General features: G+C 40.2%; 1 protein-coding gene across 1 annotated transcript in view; it reads right to left on the bottom strand.

Moving 5' to 3' along the window:
* Positions 1 to 24,603, bottom strand: part of ADSS2 (adenylosuccinate synthase 2) — a 55,390-nt gene that overhangs the window by 29,844 nt on the left and 943 nt on the right. The window lies entirely within an intron of this gene.

Raw genomic sequence — 24,603 nt, 5'->3', positions numbered from 1 at the left:
GGGGCGGGGGCGGGGCTCCTCCCGTCCTCTTTTTTGCTTGCTGAAATATGGTAACCCTACTATAAATGCATATGCACATTGCTGTGGACACTTAGTTAGGTCTTTGAAACTGCAACATGAATGGAGATGAGGCTACAAAAAACATCATTAACACAGTTATACTTCAAGTTTTCTTAAAATCCTCAAGGTGGACCAGTCGCGCAATCTAACATGTGAGTGCTCACAATTCGTATTCTGAGCTCTGTCCTGTGCATATTTTTCTGACCAATGCTCAGCATGCATAAACTAGCCAAGCATATTTCCTCAGCCAGAAGGACATCCTGCCTTTCAAGGTGAAGAGAACAGAGCTATTAAGGGGTGGGGATCTAGGACAAATCAAAACATGATCTTCCTGAGGAACAGATGGCCTGTTTGCATAGAATGAATTGGTATGGGATAGTCTTGGCTCTTTCCACTACCAGGAGGGAGGGTGAAACTTTAAAAGAAAAAACAGTATTAAAAGGATTTATGGATTGGGAAATAAGGCTAGAAAAGGGAAGTCTGAGTCTTAAAGCTGCTTAGGGTACATTCAGCATCACAAATTATGCTGAATGGCTACATTTCACTTGGCAGCATTTTATCCTCTAATCACAAAACCAGATTTGTGTCGTGCATTTTACTTCTTTCATTCATACAGAAAACTGAAACTAGTTAGCTACATTAGGGTGTATTCTCCAATAGTATTCAGACCACAAAAATTAGTCATTTGAAACTTTAAAACACCTAAACAAATAAATCTTTGTGTTTCTGGTGAATACTGCAAGCTTATCCACCTTAATGTGTGATGCAACCAATCCCAAAGAATTCGCTTAAAAGCTATTAATTGGAAATCCTTGATAACATGGCACTAGGATAAATGCTGACCAGCCAAATTTTCTAGGTTGAACGTGTGCTTATATTTTGTACCAGATATGGGGAATAAAGAGTCAATGCAGATTTACCTTTAAATCGGCAAAATGTTGGCCAAAATCTACAGCAATTTTTTATTTAGTTTGCATCTGTACTCTGTCCTAAATTTGTTGGAATAACTGACCTGGCTATAAATGGGCAGAACACATGTAAGAGCAAAGACACTCTAGTAAGAGTGTGCTTATTAAGAAGTTATTATCACCTCATTTATTCTATTTTAAAATTTCACACAGCAGAATAGCTGAATAGTCGTTTTACCTGAACCAAGAATTAGATTTTATAAAAAGATATTTCTGATGGAAAAAAAAAAAATGTTTGGCCTGCCGTCTTCCTAAATTGACATTGACATCTTTCTCTACCATTTTGGCAGATATGCAATATAGTGTATCAAATAATTTATAAAACAGAAAAAAATAAAAGAAAAAAGGGCATTTTAAACGATATATAAATCCTTCATCAGTTTTTCTGGTCTTCAAATGCTTCCCCCCACCCTTGCTTTTTGCATTAAAAATTCAGGTCTTGTCTAAGCCATACTGTGTTCCCAGAAAAACAGTAGTGAGGAGCTGGTGAGATTATATTGCATTACAACTACAATGCAGGTGAAACCTGACAAATTGAAATAAATTACTTTTGTTTATACTGTATTCTCAATTAAGTATAAACTAGATAAATACACTTAAATGCTCTACAAACAACTAAAAGAAAATTTTTTTTACTAACTTGGAAGTTTTAACTACCACCTTTTCAATCATTCAAAAATGGAGCACATTTTACCTGGATATCTTTGAGACAGAACTTTGGACACTATGATTGCATTTTTTCCCAAAGTAAATCTGTAGAATAGAAACTCTTCAAATTGTTCTAATCTAACAGAAATCTACTGATTATATATTGCAGTTTTGTAAAGCAACTGTAATTGTAAAAATGTAATAGGTGAGACCCAGAATATTTTGCGCTTCCAGCTGTTTCTGTAGTAAAATTTAATATTTTAACACTTACCCTCTTTAATAAGATGACCTGGAAGCATTTTATAGCACTTCTCATGTATAGAGAAGAATTAATACTACTGCCTCTTAAAAAAATAAAACTATTCACAACAATCCCAAAGCTCCTAATTTATTTTGATTTTTACAAGGAGACCACAGCAGAAACATGGAAGACTAGAATTTATATTGGTAATACTTCTGAGTTTAGAGCCCAAAACACCCTTTTTTCAAAAGTAAAATTATTTCAAGCTACCTTATGCTTCATGACAAAAGGAAAAAGGCCAAACCAACAAATTTTACTTTACCAAGACTACTAATGATAAACTTACTTTCTTTTCTCGCTACGCTTCTTTAACTGGAATATGGGACTTGATTAAAGAACAGTTTTACATGTGGTTTTGCTTTATTTACGTACTTGAATTAAATTCCTTCCTGCTTATCTTTTTGTGCAAACCTCTCCTAATTCAGTTAATGACTCTCTATTAAATTTATCTTGCTCTAAGTGCTTTTTTATTTATTTAAAAAAAAACTGTAATAAAAAAACTGGGCAAAGCTGGGTGGACCTGGTAACCATCTTCCAATATATAAAGGGCAGTTATAAAAAGGACGGTGATCAATTGTTCTCCATGTTCACTGAAGGTAGGACAAGAAGTAAGGGCTTAATCTGCAGCAAGGAAAATATAGGTTAGATATTAGGAAAAACTTTCGAGCTATAAGGATAGTTAAGTACTGGAATAGATTTCCAAAGGAGATTGTGGAATACCTGCAATTGGAGGTTTTTAAGAACAGATTACACAAACACCTATTAGGGATGGTGTAGGTGTACTTGGTCCTGCCTCAGCACAGGGGGCTGGACTAACTGACCTCGAGGTCCCTTTCAGTCCTATATTTCTGTGATTATTTTTGTGGTTGTGCTGCCCCAAAAACTTTAGTCCTTGTTAGCCAAAGTAGTAAGAGTCCAGAAACTACTTCTAAACCTGTGGAGTTTTTTGCTTGAGAACATTATGCCAATTTGGAATGGGCCATTTGTTTTTTAATAAGACTTTAATGGCAGCCTATTAACATTTCAAAAGCTGATAGTTAGTCATCAATAATGAGTTTCAGCACCACCCAAAAAAGGGGCATGTTATTGTACACAAATTTTAAACTGTCATGTAATTTAATATATTGTGCTACAAGTTCTAGCAATACTGGGGGAGAGGGGGGAGATGGGGGAAGCAGTTAAAGTGATTTCCCCTTAGCTGAGCCAAGGAATCTGTGTGGACAAGAACAGCAACTTTCCCGATATTCCATTGTATTAGAGATTTGATGTATTTGAAAGAATATGCAGAACTAGTTGTGATTTTGTTTCTTTGCAGTTATTCAGATTACTGAGTAAGATATTTATGGATGCTGCCAAAGTCCCTTAGTAAGCAACATTTTTTATTATTGAGGCTGTCATCATTGCAGAAGAGGACTCTGACAGGGAAAAGTAAAATAAGGTACTCCTCTTTTCCTCTTGTAAAAGGAAAAGTAGCATCTCTTTCTGATATCAGCAGAATGTCTTTAATCCTAAATCTGGGCTCTGGCTTCACCCCTGTAATTTACCTCTTCCTCTGCTTTCTGGCTGTTGCAAGCAGGGACACTTTTGCTATTCTGTCCCACTGCTGTCCTGCCTGCATTTCTCCTTCCCCTTGCCCCCCAGACCCTGATGGCAGAAGAAACCACTGTGATAATCTAGTATCAGAGGGGTAGCCGTGTTAGTCTGAATCTGTAAAAAGCAACAGAGGGTCCTGTGGCACCTTTGAGACTAACAGAAGTATTGAGAGCATAAGCTTTCGTGGGTAAGAAACCTCTTGTATAACACAGGCCACAAAACTTCCCCAAAATAATTCCTACCTAGAGCATATCTCTTAGAAAAACATCCAGTCAAGATTTTTTACCACAACTCTTGGTAAACTGTTCCAAGTCACCTCTTAACTTTCTCTTTGTTAAGATAAAAAGATTGGAGCTCCTTTAATCTGTCACTATATACAGGCATATTTCTAATCCTTTAAATCATTCTTGTGGTTCTCCTCTGAACCCTCTAAAATTTATTAACATTCTTCTTGAATTGTGGACACCAGAACTAGAAACCATATGCCAACAGCGGTCACACCAATGCCAAATATAGAGGTAAAACAACCTCTCTACTCCTACTCAAGATTCCTCTGTTTATGCATCCAAGGATCATATTAGTCTTTTTGACCACAGCTGAACATATACTCCCAGTGCAATGCTGATTATTCTCTATCATCCCCAAATCTTTTTCAAAGTACCTGCTTCCCAGGAAAGAGTCCCCCATCCTATAAGTATGGGCTACATTCCTTATTCCCAGATGTATTCATTTAGTCATATTAAAACACATTGTTCGCTTGCTCCCAGCTTACCAAATGATCCAGATTGCTCTATATCGGTAGCCTGTCCTCTTCATTATTTAGCACTCTCCCAATTTTTGGGTCCTCTGCAAATTTTATCAGTGGTGATTTTGTTTTCTTCCAGGTCATTGATAAAAATGTTATATACTGTAGGACCAAGAACGGATCCCTGTGAAACCCCAGCAGAACACACCCATTCTACTATGATTTCCCCATTTACAGTTACATTTTGAGACCTATCAGCCAGCTTTTAATTCATTTAATGTGTGCCATGTTAATTCTGGATCTTTCTAGTTTTTTAAAAATCAAAATGTCATGTGGTACTAAGTCAAATGCCTTACAGAAATCTTAGTGCATTACATCAACACTATTACCTTTATCAACCAAACTTGTAAGCTCACAAAAAATCAAATTAGCGAGGATCTATTTTCCATAAGCCTATGCTGACTGGCATTATATTACTGACCTTTAGTTCTTTATTAATAAGTTATCTATCTCCTAGAACTGGAAGGAACCTTGAAAGGTCATTGAGTCCAGCCCCTTGCTTTCACTAGCAGGACCAAGTACTGATTTTTGCTCCAGATCCCTAAATGGCCCCCCTCAAGCATTGAACTCACAACCCTGGGTTTAGCAGGCCAAAGCTCAAACCACTGAGCTATCCCTCCCCCCTAATTAATTGAGTCCCGTATCAGCCATTCCATTATCCTGCCCAAAATAGGGGTCAGGCTGATAGAACTATAATTACCTATTCATCCTTTTCAAATATTAGCACAAAATTAGCTTTCTTCCAATCTTCTGGAACCTCCCTAGTGTTCCAACATTTATTGAAAATTCACATAATCAGTTCAGCGAGCTCCTCAGACAGCTGTTTTAAAGCTCTTGGATGCAAGTTATCTGGATCTGCTTATTTTAAAATGCCTAATTTTAGTAGCTGCTGTTTAACGTCCTCCTGAGATACTATTGGAATGGAAAGAGTGTTATCAGATGTGGCTACATCATGTTTTTTCCCCAAATATAGAACAGAAATAGTTATTGAATGTTTTTGCCTTATTATTGATAATTCTACCATTTTCATCTAGCAATGGACCAATACTACTGTTGGGAAAAAAAAGGAACCCAATAGATTTAAAAAAAAACCCAAAACCCTCCTTATTGTCCTTAATTCAGCTGGCTGTTGATTTCTCCTTGTGCCCCTTTGTTTTCCTTAGGAGTTTTTGACAATTCCAAGCTCCTGATTTATATTCATTACTATCAATTTCCCCTTTCTTCCATTTTTTTTTAAATGGCAGCTTTCACTTCCCCTCTAAGCCAAAGTCAGTTTGTATTTTAAACCGAGACAGCCTTCTTGGATTGTGGGTTTTTAAAGCATCTAGTAAAGTGTTCCTAAACAATTCCCAATTATTATTCATATTTTTTCTGACTGAATTCTTCCTTCCAGCCTTTAATCCTCTCTTCCGAGTTAATAGTTGCAATGCTGCCTCTGCTGTTGCTCATAGCTTCCAAAAGTGATACCAGAATAAAACTAACCAGGATCCTTGTTAGTTTCACTGATGGAAACAAGGATATGAAACATGGCAGTGGAAACCGACAAGAATCTTGCTCATCTGCACTCTGCTGCAGCTTGTGGAAGCTGCTTGCAGCAATGCAGGCAATAGAGCTCTCTGTCAAGTTTGGAAGAGCACGTATCACTTTAACCTCTGTTGATAAATTACTTTTGCAGCCATAAATGCTAGAACTGTTATTAAAAGCTTATATGCTGAAAAAGATGGCAGCCATCCAAGAAAGTTTTCTAATCATCCTGCAAGTGGATTTCTCAAGCCCTGGCTACCCAAGCTCTAAATATATACACATTATGTATACATAAAAAACACACACACACAGCTCAATTAAAAACAATTCTCCCACTATATCCATCAAGTTTCTTCATATTGGGGTGGACTACTGGATATCATTTATGACAGTTGGCAATATGATTTGATACATGGATTTAATGTTGTGATGTGCTCTGAAGAATTTAATGGGCAAACAATATTTAAATAACTATTAAGACACTGCAGTGATTTTTTTTTTTAACCCTAAAGGTGATATCTTAAGCTATCAAATCATAGTACTCTTTTAGAACATTCTTAAAGTCATTAAAATGTTGATGGAATTCCATTTTACACAAAGCATGGGCATAATGTAATCACTAGTCAATAAGCCTTAATTATTAGTTACTCCATCTACAATACTTTAACCAGAGATTGTAGTTGCGGGATGGTCAATACTGAAGATAAAAAATGTTATTTCAACTCAACAACTGCAGTGTGCTTAGATAGCTACATGAAACATAGTATGATCCCTGATCACTAGCTGATAATCCTGAAATATCCAAGTTATTCAACAAGTAGAGCAGTTAAGTACATGAACATCTGATAAGAGGCATACCAATATTTAGACAAATTAACACAAAAATATTGCCAGAAAGTATACTTATTATGAATACCATGGTCTCTATCAGTTTAGTTAGTGGTATTCAGTTTCTAGAAATTTCCCCCTTTAAGTGGTTCCTTATGAAACATCAATATCAGAATCATGCTGTTCTAACAGAAAATTCCTCAAAAGCAGATCCAAAGTTTTTGGAAGAACTAGTCTTTTCCCCATTTTATGGTCTTCTTGCTAAAATAGCATTATAGTGATAAGGATTTTAGACTAGCTCCCCACTCTGAGCACGTACAGCGCGAACTTGTCCAATATATCTCAGTTGTAGAAATTTTACTTTATCTACTACAGACAGTCCCAGAACTTCTTCTGAAAAATATACTACATGGCAAATGTGTACAGAATTATTTACAGAATGCAGAGGGGGTATAAGAGATAGCTGTGCAGGTTGGAGGTGTTGAACATCTGGGGGCTATTTGATAAACAGGCTACAGGAACACCCTTTGAGCAGAAAACTTTGAAACGTTCATGCCCTCCAGAATTAATAGAATGGTCATGTTGCAAATTTTATCAGCCAACTTATTTTTTATTAGCAAACCCTAAGGTACAACAATTTAGACTAGCAGCTCCTATTGGCCAAGATCTGATTCCTCAGTGTTGGAAGGAGCTATTTTTCACAAAACACAGGAATGGTACAGTGAAATGATTAAAATAGCAGCTTTTGAGAGTGAGTGTTACTTATGAAAGATTGTCCAAAGTCTGAAAGAATGGTCTAATTTTTCAATTTATTCAGATTGACTGGAAATTGTTCCTAATATGGCATGAATGGTAAATTATTTTGAACACAAATTATTTCAATGTTTAATCAAACTGTGCCAAGTGGCTGGCCTTCATCCTCATTATTCACAGGCTTGAGAGATTACTTCACTGACTTTCTTGCCTGAAATATGTTTTTAAATCAATAATTCTAGAACTATTAATACAAACAAATTGAGTATGTAACTGCGGCTTTAGCTATTTTCTGAAATTCAGAATGAATGTTACAAAAATATTAAGGGAAAAAAGTACTTATCTTACAGCACCACTTGACAAGGCAGTAATACCACCACCAGTAGTTGAGGACATTCAGCAATCCAGCACCTGATGAAGCAGGTTGCTGATACCCTGCAAATTCCTCTGGAAGAAATCAAGGAATCCCATCACAAGCTCCTGGACATACTGCACACTTCTGCTTCAATACAGGTGGCACTGTCAATTAATGAAGCCCTTCTTGAGCCAGCCAAGACCACCTGGCAAACTCCAGCAATGCCTCCTCCATCCCCATGCAAGTGGGCCAATAAACAATATTACGTCCAAACCCAGAATTTTAAATTTTTGTTTCTTCATCCGACACTAAATGCTCTGTTCAAGAATACACTCAGTGAAACGGGCAGGGCACATACCAAAAAAGCCACCCCATATATTGAGGGGCAGAAACATCTGGACCTTTCTGGTTGTAAAAGCTACTCTTCAGCAACATTACAGTTCAGGATAGCTAATTACCAGGCGCTGATGTCAAAATAAAACTACCTGAACTATAAGAAGTTTAATGCTTTTATTGACCATTAGCCACAGGAACACTGAGAACAGTTTAGCACCATTTTAAAGTCAGCTCTTGGCAAAGACATCCCTGCAGATTTTGCTTCATGCAGCAGACACTGCAACCAGGACTGTTTCCTCCACAGTAATGAGTTGAACTTCCTGGCTACACAGTTGTTTTGTTTTCTGTGAAGCGTACAAGTGAGTGTGGCAGATGTGCCTTTTGATGGCCACAAGCTCTTCATAGGCTCCACAGAAGACTCACTTCATATCCTAAAAGGACTATAGGGCAACATTCAGTTCTTTAGGGATACACACACCTGCAAATAAGAAAATTTAGCTGATCTCAATGTATGCAAAGATCCCATCCTGCTCAATTTTCCATCTTCTGTAGACCACCGGAACCACTGGCTAAAAGGTTGAGATTTTCTAAAAAGAAGCATGCAACTACCTTGATGGCATCATCCCAGCCATTAATATTGTCCAAATTTCAGTTCTGATGGTTTGGTCAAGAATCCAAAACACCCAATAAGCAGGGTTTTTCAGCTGTATTACACAACTCCCTTTCTTTGGTTTGGGCCCCTCTCTTTATTCCATGGGAGGCTGTAACATTGGACAGATGAGTATTGGAGGCCATCTACATTACATTATCTATCCGATTTACCTCCATCCTACCCTCCCATCACCCTTCCCTGTCTCTCTTCAGGAACTTATCTCACGATTATTTGCTGACACAGGGTATCTTATTGCTCCTAAGTCTAGTGGCCACAGAAACAGTTCCACTTCCACACCAGGGAAAAGTTTCAACTCAACATATTTTCTTATACTCAAGAAAAACAGGGATTGGAGGCCAATGCTGGATCTTAGACAGAACAGGCATGTCAGACATCTGAAATTCAGGATGACGTGTCTAGCAGCTATAATCCCCTCCCTGGAATCTGAGGACTGGTTTGTGATCCTCAACCTCAAAAATGCCTACTTCCATGTTGTATTTTATCCATCTCACAAAAAGATTTCTTCGTATCACATTAAATCACAATCATTACCAGTACTGGGTCCTACCCTTTGACCTGTCTTCTGCCCTACAGGTGTTCTTAAAAATCATAGCGGTCATAGCTGCCTATCTGACGGAGAGGTCATTGAATTTCTACTATAAAAGTCTGATCTTTTTTCCCCTTAATTTCATTGGGCCATTATAAAACTTCCTTTGAATGTAGAAACAAGAAATGCCTAAGACATTAGCAACAGCACAGGAGTCAGATGGTTTCTTACGCTTCGCTGGGAAAGTAGAACCAAGCAGTTGTACAAAACCTTCTTTAGATTTTGCTGTACTTGAAGAGTTGTACAAATTTGAAATTCATTAATGATTGTTAAAGTAGTGTTTTTTTGTTAAAGTGGTTTGTTTTTTTAATAAAAGTAAATTTGGTGATGACTTCACTTTATGGCGCTATCTTAAATCTAGCTGTGTATTAGGTGTAGAAACACTTTGGAAAAACACTATCAAACACTGGTCTAAACCAAGTGAGAAACTTTTTTCTATCCTTACAAAAGATGCTTGGGGCAGCTTCTTTACAAAGCCAGAGATTTCAGCATACAGTAAAAGCTTTTTTAATCCGGCAAGTTGGGGAAATGAGGGGGTGCCAGTAACTGAAAAAAATCTGGTTAACTAGAAGGGAGGGAGTTTGGATGCAGGAGGGGGTGCAGGGCTGGGGGTGGAGTTGGCCAATGGGAGCTGTGGAGGTGGCGCCTGCGGGCAGAGGCAGCACGCAGAGCCACCTAGCCGCACCTCGGCCTAGGAACAGCAGGGACAAATCACCGTTTGTGGGGAGCTGCATGAGGTGAACACCCCCCAGATCCAGCATCCCGAGCTCCCCTCCTACCCCCCAACCTCCTGCCCTGATCCCCCTCTGGCACCCAAACTCTCTCCCAGAACCTGCACCCCGCATCCCCTTCCATCCCCACACCCCCCTCCCGCACTCCAAACCCCTTGTGGCAGTTCCTCCGCCTAGGAGTAGCAGGGACATGTCGCTGATTCCGGGGAGCCACACTGAATCAGGTAAGGAGCCTGTGAGCCCCGTGCCAACCGGACTATAAACCGGACTTTCTATGAAAATCAGAAATGCTGGTTTATAGAGCTATAGGGCTGTATAACACAGCTTTTACTGCATATAGTTTCCACATATTAAAAAAAATTGGCTCATGGGTCCAACAGGCCAGATTTGGCCCGCGAGACAACACAGTTTCTCCCCGAATGGGTCTGGATCGTCTCCATAGACACCGTGCCAGGAGGCCTCCATTTTGATCTACAAAATGGAAGCCTCTGCACAGCGTGACCTCACGCATCTGGTGTGTTTGAGGTCATGCTGTGCAGAGGCCACCATTTTGTATATCAAAATGGAGGCCTCCTGGCATGGTGTGACCTAGACACAGGTACCATGTGTGAGAGGTCACATTTTGTGGAGGCTGCCATTTAGCAAAATGATGGCTTCCTGGTGTAGCATTTGTGGAGCAGATCTGGACACATTGTCTGTGCAGAGGTGGCAGTGCAAATGCCATTTTGCCATTTGCACCATCCGGTTGTGCAAGCATCCAGCTAAGAAACTTGAATCCAGAAGATTTATCTATGGGCAGCAGCCTTATCAGAACATCCTTTCTGCTTGAGCTCGTAGGAGCTTGTGCTAGCCTTTTCTGAGATGGGAATCTGCAATGGCTTGTAAGCTCCTTAAGGCGGGGCCTGCATCTTCTTTTTTGGCATTCGATAAAGAATTATTGTGAGTCATTGTCTCTGTGCTGCCCTAATATAACCAGACAGGGTGTTCCTAAGTCCCAGCCTTATTTGCTTAGTGAATCTGTAATAAGAGGCACAATGAACTCATTTTTATGCAGTGTATCTGCTTCAACCTCCAGCAGTGAGGCTAGCAATGCAGTTATGAATGAAAAACAAGAGTGCAAGAAACATACTCACAAATATGCTGAGGCTTTCTTTGAGTATGGCTTCACTGGTGTTTTTGTCAAGAATGAAGAAAGGCTAAAATGCTTGCTATGGCACATACAGTTATCTAGCGAAAGCATGAAGACTAATAAGCTCTTGGAAACTTTTCACAAGGAAAAGAGAAAAAACAAGGTCATTTTCCAGCGCCAGAAAGAAGAGCCATAACCATCTGACCACACTCAAAAGGCCTCATTTGAGCTGAGTTACTGTACTGCATAGGCCAAGAAGCCTCACCAAATTGGAGAGTCTTTGATTTTGCCACTTGCAATTGATATGGTGAAGATAACATAAGGGAAAACAAGGCAAACAAACAAAGCTGTACCATTCTCCATCAACACAGTGAAGGATGGAGACAATTGGAGCAGATCAGAAAAACACTGGTGGAGCATCTGGGGGAGGGGGAAGAAAAAAAAAAAAAAAAAGGTGCTTTTTGCTTTTCAAGCTGATGTGACCATTGAGGGTCATGATGCATATTTCTTGGGTTTTGTGAAATACACATGGGAGGATGCAGTTCCCAAAGATAATCTGTTCTGTCTCCCTCTTCCTGAACGTGAGACATCACAAGGAATGTTCGATGTGCTACATGCAAGACAAAAATATCCCACATGATCACACAGTGGGCTTTTGCATAGATGGGAGCTCCATCTATGGTAGGCCACAAGCAGGTCCAAATGCCTTGGTAAAGAAAGTTGCACTGTCTGCTATGTGGATGCTCTGCATGATTCAGAGAGAATAACTGTCATGTAAAGATCAGAGTCCAGAGCTAGGTCAGCAGGTCTTGTCTATTGTGAACTACATCAAGACTCAGTTTTTTCAGGCAGATCTATTTGCAAAACAGAAGATTGGGGGGAAGGGCGGTGTTGATCATGTCGTCTTCTTGTTCCATACTGAAGCTTGTTGACTCAAGAGGAAAAGTACTGCGACAATTTTTTGAACTGAGGAGCTGAGTGCCTATGCAATGGACTGCAAAAAGAGTGAATTAATTAATTTTCTATATGACCAAACAAAGATGTGCCTTCTTGTCTATGTCAGACATATTTGGGAAAGTGAATGAACTGAATACAGGTCCGCAAGGAAAGGACACACATATACTTCAGCTGAGTGATCAAATCACAGAATTCATGAAGAAAATTGTTTTCTGAAAGTATAATCTATTGCAGAGAAACGATGAATCCTTCCTGCAGCCTTACAAGTTCCTGGCAGATAAAGGAATTATTCAGCCTCCCACACAGGTGATGGCTGAGCATCTCAGCCACCTAGAACAACAATTTGCATCCTTTTTCTCCAACTTTGACATGACAAAGTATGACTGGGTGTGAAACCCCTTTCAAAGCAAACCTGATGTCATGGATTTGCCAGCAGCTGAAATTGAACAGCTTATCGAAAGTTCCTGAGATTGATTCTTGCAAGGAACATATGCCCAATATTCTGTCTCTCAGAGTTCTGGTTCACGGTCAACAATTAATATCCTGAATTCTCAACACATACCTTGAAACTGATGGTGCCATTTGCAAGCAAATATTTGTGTGAAGCTGAATTCAGCACACTTGTGTCCACTGAGTCTTGATATTGATCTACTGTTGATGTCACATCAGAGATTAGATGTGCAATTTCTACCATGATGCTAGACTTTGAGAAGCTGTGTTGCAACACACAAACCCATGTAGCACATCACAGAGCATTAAATCAGGGGTCTCAAACATGCGGCCCGTGGGGCCCAGCGCCCCCTCTGCCCCCCCCCGAGTTATTTTATGTGGCAGCTAAGCTCTCTGCTCCCCAATGTTTGGGGCCGGGTCTCTCCCCCGGCCCCGCCTGCCACCCCCACGCGTCTCCCCAGAGTGTCCCCCAGACTCACTTGCTGCCCCCTCACCGCCCTGAGCCTGCAGCTCATGCTGACTCCACTCCGCTCTGCTGGCTTCCGGCATCACCTGCTGCTGCAGGGTCCTAGTGCCCCCCTCCACTATAACCAGGGCAGACTGCCCTTCCCCTTCCCTTCTGCTCTAGTTCTGAGCCTCTCCAATGCCCCAAGCCGGTCATCCCCAGGCCCACAGCCCTCACCCCTGCACCCCCTCCTATCCCCAAACTCCATCCCAGAGCCTGCACCCCGCCCCCCTGCCCAGCCCGGAGCCTGCACCCAAACTCCATCCCAGAGCCTGCACCCCAGGCCCCCTCCCCCACCCAAACTCTCTCCCAGAGCCTTAGGCAGGTGGGGGGTGGAGGTTCTGGGCACCACCAAAATTTCTACAAACCTGCCACCCCAGAAGAGGCAGAGCAGGAGTGGAGTGGTGGTGCAGCCCAGTGCAGTGGGGGCGGCTTTAACAGAAGTAAATCTAACTACGTGCGTGTTTTGTCCTTTGAGTGAGATGCATTACTGTTGGTGGCACTTAGCACTTTCCAGGGGGGAGGAGCAGGGAGCCACGCACTCAGGGGAGGAGGTGGAGAAGAGATGGGGCAGGGGCGGGGCCTCATGGAAGGGGTGGAGTGGGGGCAGGGCCGGGGGCAGTGAGGGGGTGTGTCAGTGATGCAGCCCTCAGGCCAATGCATTAGTCCTCATGTGGTTGAAAGAATATTTCACTGCAATAAAACAAAAACAAAAAAACTTAGGATCATAATTTACCAGTTAGCCTTGAAATTTAAAGTTAAAGCTCAACTTTTCAACTCCCAACCAAAACATCTGCATACGCTAAAGCCCAGTTAAGATCACCCAATCAACTTGAAGTAACTCTTGCATACATCTTTGCATTTTATAAGCTAATGACAGCTGAGGACATAATTTCATGCTAAATCAACTTTACCCAAAAACACTTCCATCCCATAAACATATTTTAGTGATAGTGACTTGTGTACTAGTGCATTAAAACCCAGGATATGAAGCTAAATTAGTAGGGATTAATTTTTTCTTAATATTTATTTAAAAAAAACAACAGGATTAGAAATAAGATGTCTGGTATCGTTTGCCAGATGATGAGAGACTAAAATAACAAAGAAGTCATAATATATGGATGGAAATACCATACATTTCCTTATTTAACAGAGGATACTTCTAGACCCCAAGAGTTGAAATGGCAGGTTGAAGATTTACCAGCAGAAAGATTCCAATGAAGTCCAACATTCCATCTCTGTTTTAAGAAGTACAGGTTAATGTTCTCTCTTCTTCACAATCAAGATAAAAGTAATTATAGCAGTTGTTTCGAGGCCTCCACTCTGACCTACAATATGCTGAGCACCTTCACTATCAAATGAAGTCAATGAAAGATGTTACGCTTTTCTTTGGACACAAAGGAATTTGGACATACTATGTCTAAAAGGAAACAGAACTGTATTAAATGGGAATTCATTTCCCCTTGTATTTGCTTGTAGCCATTATTGGGTCATTTCTCATGGACTACTAGACATCTAACATTAATGTCAGTGTTGATTCTTTTACCTCCCGATTCATCTTTTTCCTTTATATCTCCTTTGTCAGCATACTGAAGAGGCCATTCCAACTGAAATCTGCCCAGAGGATGAAATTATTTCTTTAAATTTCTTCATTTCATGATACATTATTGCCTTCAGTATTAGTATAAAACAATGGTGCCCAACCTTATTACACAAGAGGGCCACAAAAACCTAAGCACAACCTTGTGTGAGCCAAACAGATTCTACATATGTTTAAAAGATTTAAAGTCACCTTAATTTATAGTTTAAGTTCAGCTTGTTTTGTATGTATTTAGACAGACAATACTGTTCATAGAAATAACCTATTTACACAATTATGTAAACATGACAACAAAACGCTAATGAATCAGCTGTTAGTATATTGTGTTGACACAGGCCCCATGGGCCTTATGAAATGCTCGAGGGGGTTGGGGGGGGGAGGGAGGCGCGTACAGCCTGCAGGCCATAGATTGGGCACCCTTGCAATAAAAGAAGATTGCAGTTCATATTTAAGTCAGTTTCCATTTGTTTTCACCCAATAATCAGGTTGATCTTCACCATTTGGGGGTGAGGGAGCTCCCTAAGACAGCATCTAAATTAATTTGATGTTAAATTGTTGCTGGAGGTTTGGAAAATGGACTTGTAGCTATGTTTTGATGCCACTGAAAGTGTCTCAATACAGGATCCAGCCTAAATGTTCTGTTCAACTTAAATAGTTTCACTTAACAGCACATCTGATCTTAAAGAATCTAAGAGAAATTGTTTTCTGCACTTAAGATGAGTGCATGTCCTTATTAGTTAACAAGATAAAGAATTGTTTTCATTATTTCAGTCTATTCAATTGCTCGTCTATCACTTTCTCCAACACTGAGCATACTGAACTAGATAAATTCACACAATGTTTGGTAGCTACTAAAAAGTATTCACCCATTTGCAGAATCCATCAGTGTCTTTCATTTTATTAAAAGACAGAAGGCGACTCCAATAAATGCAACTTTGAAGTGTGAAAAATAAGATGAGCTAGCCAGAAGAAACTACATCTGATGCCCTGCCAACCTTCCAGAAATTTTAGCAAACCAACCCCCATAACAGCTTACAGCTCCCTTTACTTCCTCCCTCTTTTCAACTTCCAGTGACAGTTTATTCCACCCACTACCAATGCTGCTGTCTTCAATCCATGAGTCCATCAATTCCCCTGCCCCCAAGTACTAGAAAGATTTATAAATGTCTTATTGTTTTCAAAATAAAATAAAATCCAGTTTTCATCTTTTACTTTTTACCTTTCCAGAGTAAAGTTTTCATTCACAGACTGAAATTACAGCTTAATTTTTCTATTATGAAAAAAAACTCTTATGTTCATGTAAATACTCACTTAGGAAGGGGAAAAAAAATGCACAAATACAAAAATGTGAAATAATTGGCTAGGCAGCAGAACTACAGAAAAGGATATGGGGGTTATGGTGGATCATAAAGTGAATACATGTCAATGTGATGCTATTGAGAAAAAGGCAAATGTCATTCTGTTTTAAACAGGACTGTCATAAGTAATCGTGGGAGCTGGGAGATAGTTGTTCCACTCTACTCAGCACTGGTGAGGCCTCAGCTGGAGTACTCTGGGCACCACACTTTAAGAAAGATGTGAACAAATTGGAGAGTGCCCAGAGGCGAGCAACAAAAATGATAAAAGGTTTAGAAAACCTGACCTGTGAGGAAAGGTTGAAAGTATTGGGCATGTTTAGTTTAGAGAAGAGAAGCCTGAGGTGGGATATTATAAACAGTCTTCTAATATTTAAAAGATTGTTATAAAGACGACTGATCAATTATTATCCACATCTATGGGGGTAGGTCAATTCATACCTGGCTTAACTTGCAGCAAGGGAGATTAAGGTTGGATCTTACAAAAATCTTTCTAATGATAGTTAAGCACTTGAACAGGTTCCTGGGGAGGTTATCATCAGGATTCCAGTTTTTTTAATAAATTAGACAAAAATCTATCAGAGATAATCTAGGAGGTACCTTAACCCTGCCCTGGGGGACAGGAAGGAGGGGGAAGTGGGCAAGAGGACCTCAAGGTCCCTTCCCATACTACATTTCTATGAATCAGTGTTATGGAGGTTCAATGAGTGAAAAAAATCTGATAAAGCCCCCACTGAGGTGAGGGAGTTTTGTTTGTTTCGGGGTTTAATTTTTTTTCACAGCCCTAGTTTATTCAACTTCACATATGCTGCAATACAGTGTTTGGTGTGTCATGTGCAGTGAAATTTGTTTTAAAAAAGTATTTCAGTTGGAAAAAAATTATAAAAATAATTTTATACAGTTTAAAAAAAAATCAGTTTATGCTTTAATCTAAAAGTATCCCTTAAAAAAAAAAAATGGGATTATGGCTTGGAAAAGAGGATCCTTTTAAGGACTGCTATTTACTTTGCCCCATACTAGAAAAACAGTGAAACATTCATTCAAATTAAAAGGCAGCTAATTTAAAGAAAGTGATAAAAAGGAAATGTCTCTTTAAACATGCAATTTAATCAAACTGGTGTATCTACTCTCTCAAGTTACTGTAAAGGTGAATAGTTTAATAAGATTACAAAGACAGTGCTATAAGAAGTGCCCAAGGTGCCATTTGCCGTTACACCAGCTAGGATGAAGGGATATCAGTAGTCCTACTTTTAAAAGGTATGACCACCACCAGCTAGGATCTGGACGAGTGTCCTTGTTCCCATGTTTACAATAAACATCACCACAGCCAAATGCACATGTGGCTTTTTGTCTTCTCATGACAAGCCAAACAAAAGTTATGGCTGGATACTACCCTGGCAGATAGTCAGCTCTAGTACGGTAGTTAAGCTGTTCAATTATGTATGCCGGACAAGATGATCGTCTTCTAACCTGCTCAAGAGTCAATGGCAAGAAAAGAACTCACCAAAAATGCAAAACATATAATATACGCAAAGAATAAAAACAAAAACACCCCACACAATATAAAACAAATCATACTATTTCCAAAATGACCCAATGCTAGTTTAGTGTGGAGAAAGTGCCCACATTTTAACCACCGTGACATCCAAACCTACTCTGAACAAAACGAAGGAGCACAAGGTTAAAACTCTGAACCCTTGTCTATACTAGTGCTCTCAATATTGCTACCATAGAGAACACATCAATGGTGATAGCAATGGTAGAAAGTTTTAGGGGACAGGACTACTGTACACAAGGTCTGTGAGAATATATAGTGGCAATGTATTAGATGTCACTGGAATGGGACACAGATACAGCAATTACTATTATTATTCAAATCAACTGTGAAACTCCATGTGCAAATTTGAAAGGCATAGCAATCTACCCCCCAGTTTCTCCTTTATAGCCACTGACTTTTTGATGGAAGTGTTTGATAGGTGTTCAACCTATCAAGAAAGTGTTTCAGTTCTAGCCCAATAGCCGACTAGTCACTCCATCCTGCTCAGTCAAGTACTTTGTAGTCTCCTCTTTTCTTGGAAATAAATATTTCACTTAAGAGATTATCTAGATTACAAAAAGAAGTGGACCTCAACCAGATAAAATGAAAGTGAAAGGTGTTAATTTATGCCTATGTTAGGGAAGAGAGGTCACATTTAGCCCAGGCTAACTGCCTTACTAGAATTTAAAGGCGTGTCATCAGAAGAACATGCTAGCTAGCACATTCTAACATCCTAGTGTAGGCTAGACAAGACAAGCAGCCTTGAGCACATACTAGCTTGTCAAGTTGAAATCTAGGTTTCCTCATTTCCAATTTGACCAGCTAGCACACGCTGAAGTACAAATTGCTTTGTCTATGCTAGAACTTTTAGAATGTGTTTGCTAATATGTTCTTTAAGGATACTTGAGTTTTTGTTTTGTTTTTTTTTTAAAAAAAGGAAAAGTAAAAAGACTAGCCTTCCTTCTGTAAAACTTGGTGCACTGTATAAAAGATAATTTTTGAGCTTATTAGTAGTCAGAGAGAATGCAATAAAATCCATAAAGCTATTTTCTTATGCTGTGTTCTAAAAGTTTCCAGCGATGAAAGTAACACCTAAATATACTTTTTTTTTTTTTGGTAAAGAACTCTTTGGTGATTAAGCAAATCAAATCTGGAACGTAAGGAGAAGTTACAATCTTCTGTTGTAATTTACTTTTGGAGGGCAAGTTTATTAAAATAAGCTACAAACCTAAAGTCACTCTCTGTATGCCTTGTCCTTTTCAGCATTTAAAGCCTCTTTAGACTGCCCCAATTCAGCCATTTTAAGGCTAGAACATAAGTCTTACTTCTTTTTTTTTCCTTACATCACTTGTTTGCTTTTACTGTTGCCACACTCCATGGTTCAGTATTAGCCATATTAGTATTAAATATAGTATTAAAATATTTTTATTCTCCCTATATATTGACTAAAATCTAGGTTCTAATGAAAAAATTCAGAACATTAAAATGGAAATAGGAATTTCTAAAGCAATCACTGATTAACGATAATGCCATAAAGTATACACCTCTATCCCGATATAAAGCGGTCCTTGAGAGCCAAAAAATCTTACTGTGTTATAGGTGAAACTACGTTATAGCAAACTTGCTTTGATCTGCCAGAATGCACAGCGCTGCCCCCCTGGAGCCCTGCTTTACTGCATTATATCCGAATTCATGTTATATCGGGTCACGTTATACCTGGGTAGAGGTGTACTAAAATAGAAATTTTAGACAATTCTCATAAATGTTATTGTACATTTAGATGAAGGAATAGAAGGTCTTTATCTTATGGTAGCTTGGGAATCATACATGAATCTATTTTAAAAACAAATTTAATCCTTCTCAAAATATTTCAAGATTCCCAATAGATGTTCAAATCAGGAGGTAACTGCAGAGGTTCCAATATCAAACGTAATAGCTCTTTATCATGTGAACACTCAAAACTAGTGTTCAGTGAAGTTTAGAAAAACCATGAAGTCGTTTAAGAGTCTCCTGTATACACAATTTCCTGATTTGTCTAAAATTAAGGTGCAACAACAATTTAAAGACAAGTTTCCATGGTACTTTTTTTTTCATGCAAAGATATACATAACTTTAAAAAGGAAGGGAAATGAGAATTACTGGCATGAGAGAAAACTTAAAATCCAAGGATGGAGGAGGAGCTCTTTTGCAAAGTTCACTCATACCTGAATTTTGAATCATAACTGTGTTCTCCTTTGTCAACCTGTTTTGTTGTCTCTGAAGAAAGTTAGGTGATGACATCTGGTAAGACTGATAGATTAAGGTGTAATTCTCTCTGTAATATACTATTTGTATTTATTATATTATTTAGTTATAGATTGGCAGATCAACATAAAAAAGTTGCTGCTTCAGATTTCAACCACAGATTTGTATTTACAACCTTATATGCTTCGTACATTCAGAATGTACGAGTTGAACACCTCCAAGAGGAATATCATGCCATGTAACTAGAAAGATGTTTTCCTTAATTTGCAATGAGGTATCAGATTTGATTTATGACCTAGATATCACAATAATCTGAATAGGCTAAATAAGTTTCTTGGGCAGATACCTCTGCTAGTGAAGCCATAAAGGTCAGGTGCCTCTGATACATTTACAAAGTTATTACTTTGGTCACATCAAATATTTTACAATGAGAAAAAGAAAAGAAGGTATATGAGCATGCAGTCACTTTTATGGAGCTATATAATTTTTCCAATGAAGGCTGAAATACAGTTCCAGTATACTGCATGCAGCAGTAGTTACCTAGCAGGCCAGGCCAGTCACCCCACAGTGGTGGCTCCTGCAGCTCCTGCACTGTGGGGCTGGCTGGGCTTGGCTCTCAGCTCTGGATGTTTCAACCACTGGGGTTCCAGTGGCACTCAGGTTTGGCCCCACTCCCAACTGGGGAACATTCTGGCGACTCAATTTTGGGTCCCAAGCCACAGGTTGAGATACCCCAGTATAGAGGATAGGCTGAATTGGTGTAGCTATATTATTGCTTCTTTCCTGTCATACTGTTTAGAAACTACCGTAGTAAAACTGTTCTATTTCAACTGTATCTGAGCTAAAGATCTCATCCCAAATGGCATAACCAATTGGTATACATATCATTGCAGAGCACCTGGGACACATGGTGGACATACCACAAAGCATCAAAAGCTCATTAGGTTCTGACCTATAGTTTTTGCAATGTCTTGTCAATGGGTCCTCTGTAAGAATTAAGCCATATTAAGAGACCTGATTTTATGCTACTTTATATTAGATTATGAACTCTTTGGACCACCTTTTTGTTCTGTTTGTACACTGCTTAATACAGCAGGAGGTCAGACTAGATGATCCCAACAGACCCTTCTGGCCTTAAAGTCAATGACCGGAGATCCTAGGCACTACTGCTATACAAATAATAATACATGGTTTACTTGGCCACTTTCGATCAGTCATAGCAGCTTTACAAACCCTCTATACCAGTGGTTCTTATCCTGGGGTGCATGTACCCCCTAGGGGTGCGAGATGCCCTTTCTGGGGGTGTGAGACATGCTAGATTTTTTTAGAAGGTAAATCATCGAAAACACAAATTAAGCACAGGCACGTAAGTACAACTACTTTGTTTAATCAAACCTATGTATTTATTAACATTATACATTTTTTAATGATTACTGTCATATACAAACAAAAAATGTATTTTCAAGTTTTTAAGCTAATTGTAGTGAAATTATCTCACTACAAAATACAGTGTACCACAAAGTTGTGGGGTATTTCTTGACGCATGCGCAGATATAGAGTTATGATATATCTAGGTTTAAAGAACTGACCTACTTCAATGATTTTTGATAAGGGGTGCGAGAACATATTTTGAGAACCAAAGGGGTGCAGGCTGCAGTAAAGGTTAAGAACCACTGCTCTAGACAATGGTTTATAAACAGTTTAATATTTTATGCAATATATCATTTGTAGAAAAGAGGCGTGTCCTCCCTCAGAGATTGACAGCAAGGGAGGGTCACATGCCCCCTAGTGGGCGGAATCAAGAAAGCCACACCCACCATGCTGGAAGCAGATGGGCGGGACAGGAACAGGAAGTATAAAAGATGGGTTCTATAGCTCACTTAGGGAAAAACCACTGCAAGAGGCAGATGCTTCTATTGGAGCTAGAACCTGCTGAAGTCTTCTGCTGTCCTGAAGACTTGTCTGAACTACTAGATGTGGCTGATGCTGAGGAGTGACTGGGATTATTGCTTGCAGGGTACCCAGGGGTGATGGAGGACAACCCAGAGATCCAGGTGTGCACCCTGAGGGTAGTGGCCCAGGGACAGCTGACTACACTCTGGCTGGCTTGCTGCCTGAGTCTGGTTTAGTGTGCTGCAGCTGGATCCCTGCTGACCCAGTGGCAGACACTCTGCCACTGTTAGGACCCTGGGCTGGGATATGGTGGAGTCAGGTGGGCCTGTAGAGTCAGGTGGGCCTGTGGTGTGGCAGCCTCCCCACCTTTGGCCAGGAGGCCTCCGGGAGTCTGTCTGGTGAGCTAGGATCCTAGACTGTTGGGTGCTTGTCCTGGCCTCAGCCCCCCTACAGTGTGTTGGATGTTTGCCCCAGTCTGAAGCTCTAGACTGTTGGTACCTCACCTGGCTTGTGGGCCAGGGTCCCTGGATTATTCACCACTCTGCTCTGCCTTAGGTTTGGGGCCTTAGACTGTGCTTGGTACCCTGCCCTGTCTGAGGGCCTGGGTTCCCAGACTATATCTGGGTCTACCCTGCCTGGGGGTTGGGCTTTAGACTGTTTGGTGTTTGTGTCCTGCCCAAAGGCTTCGGTCCCTGGACCACGCACTGCTCTACCCTGCCAGAGGGATTGAGCCCTGAGACTGTTAACTTCCCTTATTTTACACTGTTATTCCAGGGGTGTGGCCTCTCTCACAGACTGACAGTGAGGGAGGGCCACACATGCCTAGACCAGAGGTCTCCAAAGTGGGGTGTGCAAGAGGATCCTTCAGTGGGCACGGCAGGAGGAGCGCTGCCAGAGCAGGAGTGAGTTGTTTTTTTGTTTTTTGCTTGGGGTTGCAAAAAATGGTAGGGCCAGCATGGCGGGGATGCGTGCTCAACATTTTTTTACTGATAGGGGTGTGTGATCAAAAAAGTGAAGACCACTGGCCTAGACCATGGCTTATACCAACCTACATAGTGTTAGAAAATGGCTTGCTATACCCAAGTTAGAGGTGGTTAAGTTTTAACAGCTGTGTTAAGTTTACAGTCCTGTGTAGATGAAGCCTAAAATAAATGGTACTAAAAGTTTAATTCCTAATGTGGATGGGGTATAAAGGTGGACATGGAAACTGAATAGCTGATGTCAGCCAGAGGTGACAAATGTAAATTTGTTGTAGGCAAAAGTATCTTACTTTATTTAATGGAATTGGCTTTAAAAGAATGTCATACCTCCACCCTCCTGGGGGTTGCCAAAACCATTTTTTACATTCCTATTGATTTTGCTAACAGATGGTCAGCAAAAAATAAGACTGAAGGATAACTTCCTTTTCCTTCCCACCCCTAACCTGTCCATTGCCAGCTCACTTGAAGGAATACACAAACTTCTAAGAGAAACAAAAAAAACCTCAAGGATAACTTGTACTACAAGTTTTGAAATTCTAATTAGCATATGTGATAAGTTTTGTTTGGACAATAACAGGTTGATCAGTTTTCACCATGGTTCTCAGCAATTAGGACAATGTTGCAGCGTTTGCAACATCAAAAGATATTTTCATTTACCAAAATAAGCTTGACAACACTGCTATTCAAACACTGTCTGTCATATAAAACATATGCAAAGACTGAACGTTGGCCCTAACCTACTCAAAACCTTTTTTTTAAGGTAAGTCATCTTAACCTAAAAGTGGTGGTGTTTTTTTGTGTCTAAAATTCTATAGACAGAACTGCTATAACTGAAAGATTTGAGAAATTCTCAGCTTTTTCTTTCCAGTTTTAGTTGAGGCAGTTGACTGTATGCAAGATGCTGTCAATCTTATTCTTTCCCCTTTCACTACCAGTTTTCCTTTTGCTCGTATGGGAGGAAAAAATAGACAAAATAGCATCCTGTAATGGCAATATCATGGAAACTGTCAACTTTCAAGGGCATCTGTAATTGATTTACAGAATGAACCTGTTTCAAGCTGATTATCAGCAGATCAGAGAGAATACATACTAACCCACACATTGTCTGGCTCCTAATTTCCAATACCTGGTCTAGGAACAAATGGAGTAGAACGTGTTCATACTAAATTTAGGCCTGCAGGGAGGTATGATGAGAATTCTAGATGTTAATTGCATTGCAATTAACCAATTATCATTCCACTCTCAGTGAAGTTGCTCTTGGAAATATTCCAAACTTTTCATCTTCAAGCACCTTATATGCAAAAAATAGCAAAGGGTTACAGCGTGAAAACAAGTATCAGGGGGCAGCCGTGTTAGCGTGAAAACAGATTCCAAGCATGTTCCTCTCTCCTGGACACCCTGCCCATCAACCTTGTGCTACTAAGAAGGCACCTTCCTCCTCCCCCTAAGCAAATAGTGCACAAAGGGAGAATTAGAATTGTAAAGCCTTTCTCGTCCGGAGATGATCCTGGCCTGGCCAGCAGGGGTGTGCTGCCTCAGACTCCCGCCCAGCAAATGAGGAAGCAGCAGTGATGGATGAAGCGAGGGCTGCGCTGCGGAACCCCGAGCGCACACAGCGGGGCCCGGAGCGCGCAGCACCCAGGAACTGCCCGCCTGCTCGCTTCCCTGAATTTAGGCTGGAGGCGTTGCCGGGGCTCAGACTAGCATGTGTGCCGCTTCCGGTGCATGAGGAAAGCCGGGGGCCCGCGCTAACAATAGGGCAGAGGCGGGTAACCCGGCGCTAGGGAAGTAC

The sequence above is a fragment of the Trachemys scripta genome, chromosome 3, assembly GCF_013100865.1.
Source record: "Trachemys scripta elegans isolate TJP31775 chromosome 3, CAS_Tse_1.0, whole genome shotgun sequence".
In the NCBI taxonomy this organism is placed as follows: Eukaryota; Metazoa; Chordata; order Testudines; family Emydidae; genus Trachemys; species Trachemys scripta.
This window is presented reverse-complemented; position numbering and strand designations above follow the sequence as displayed.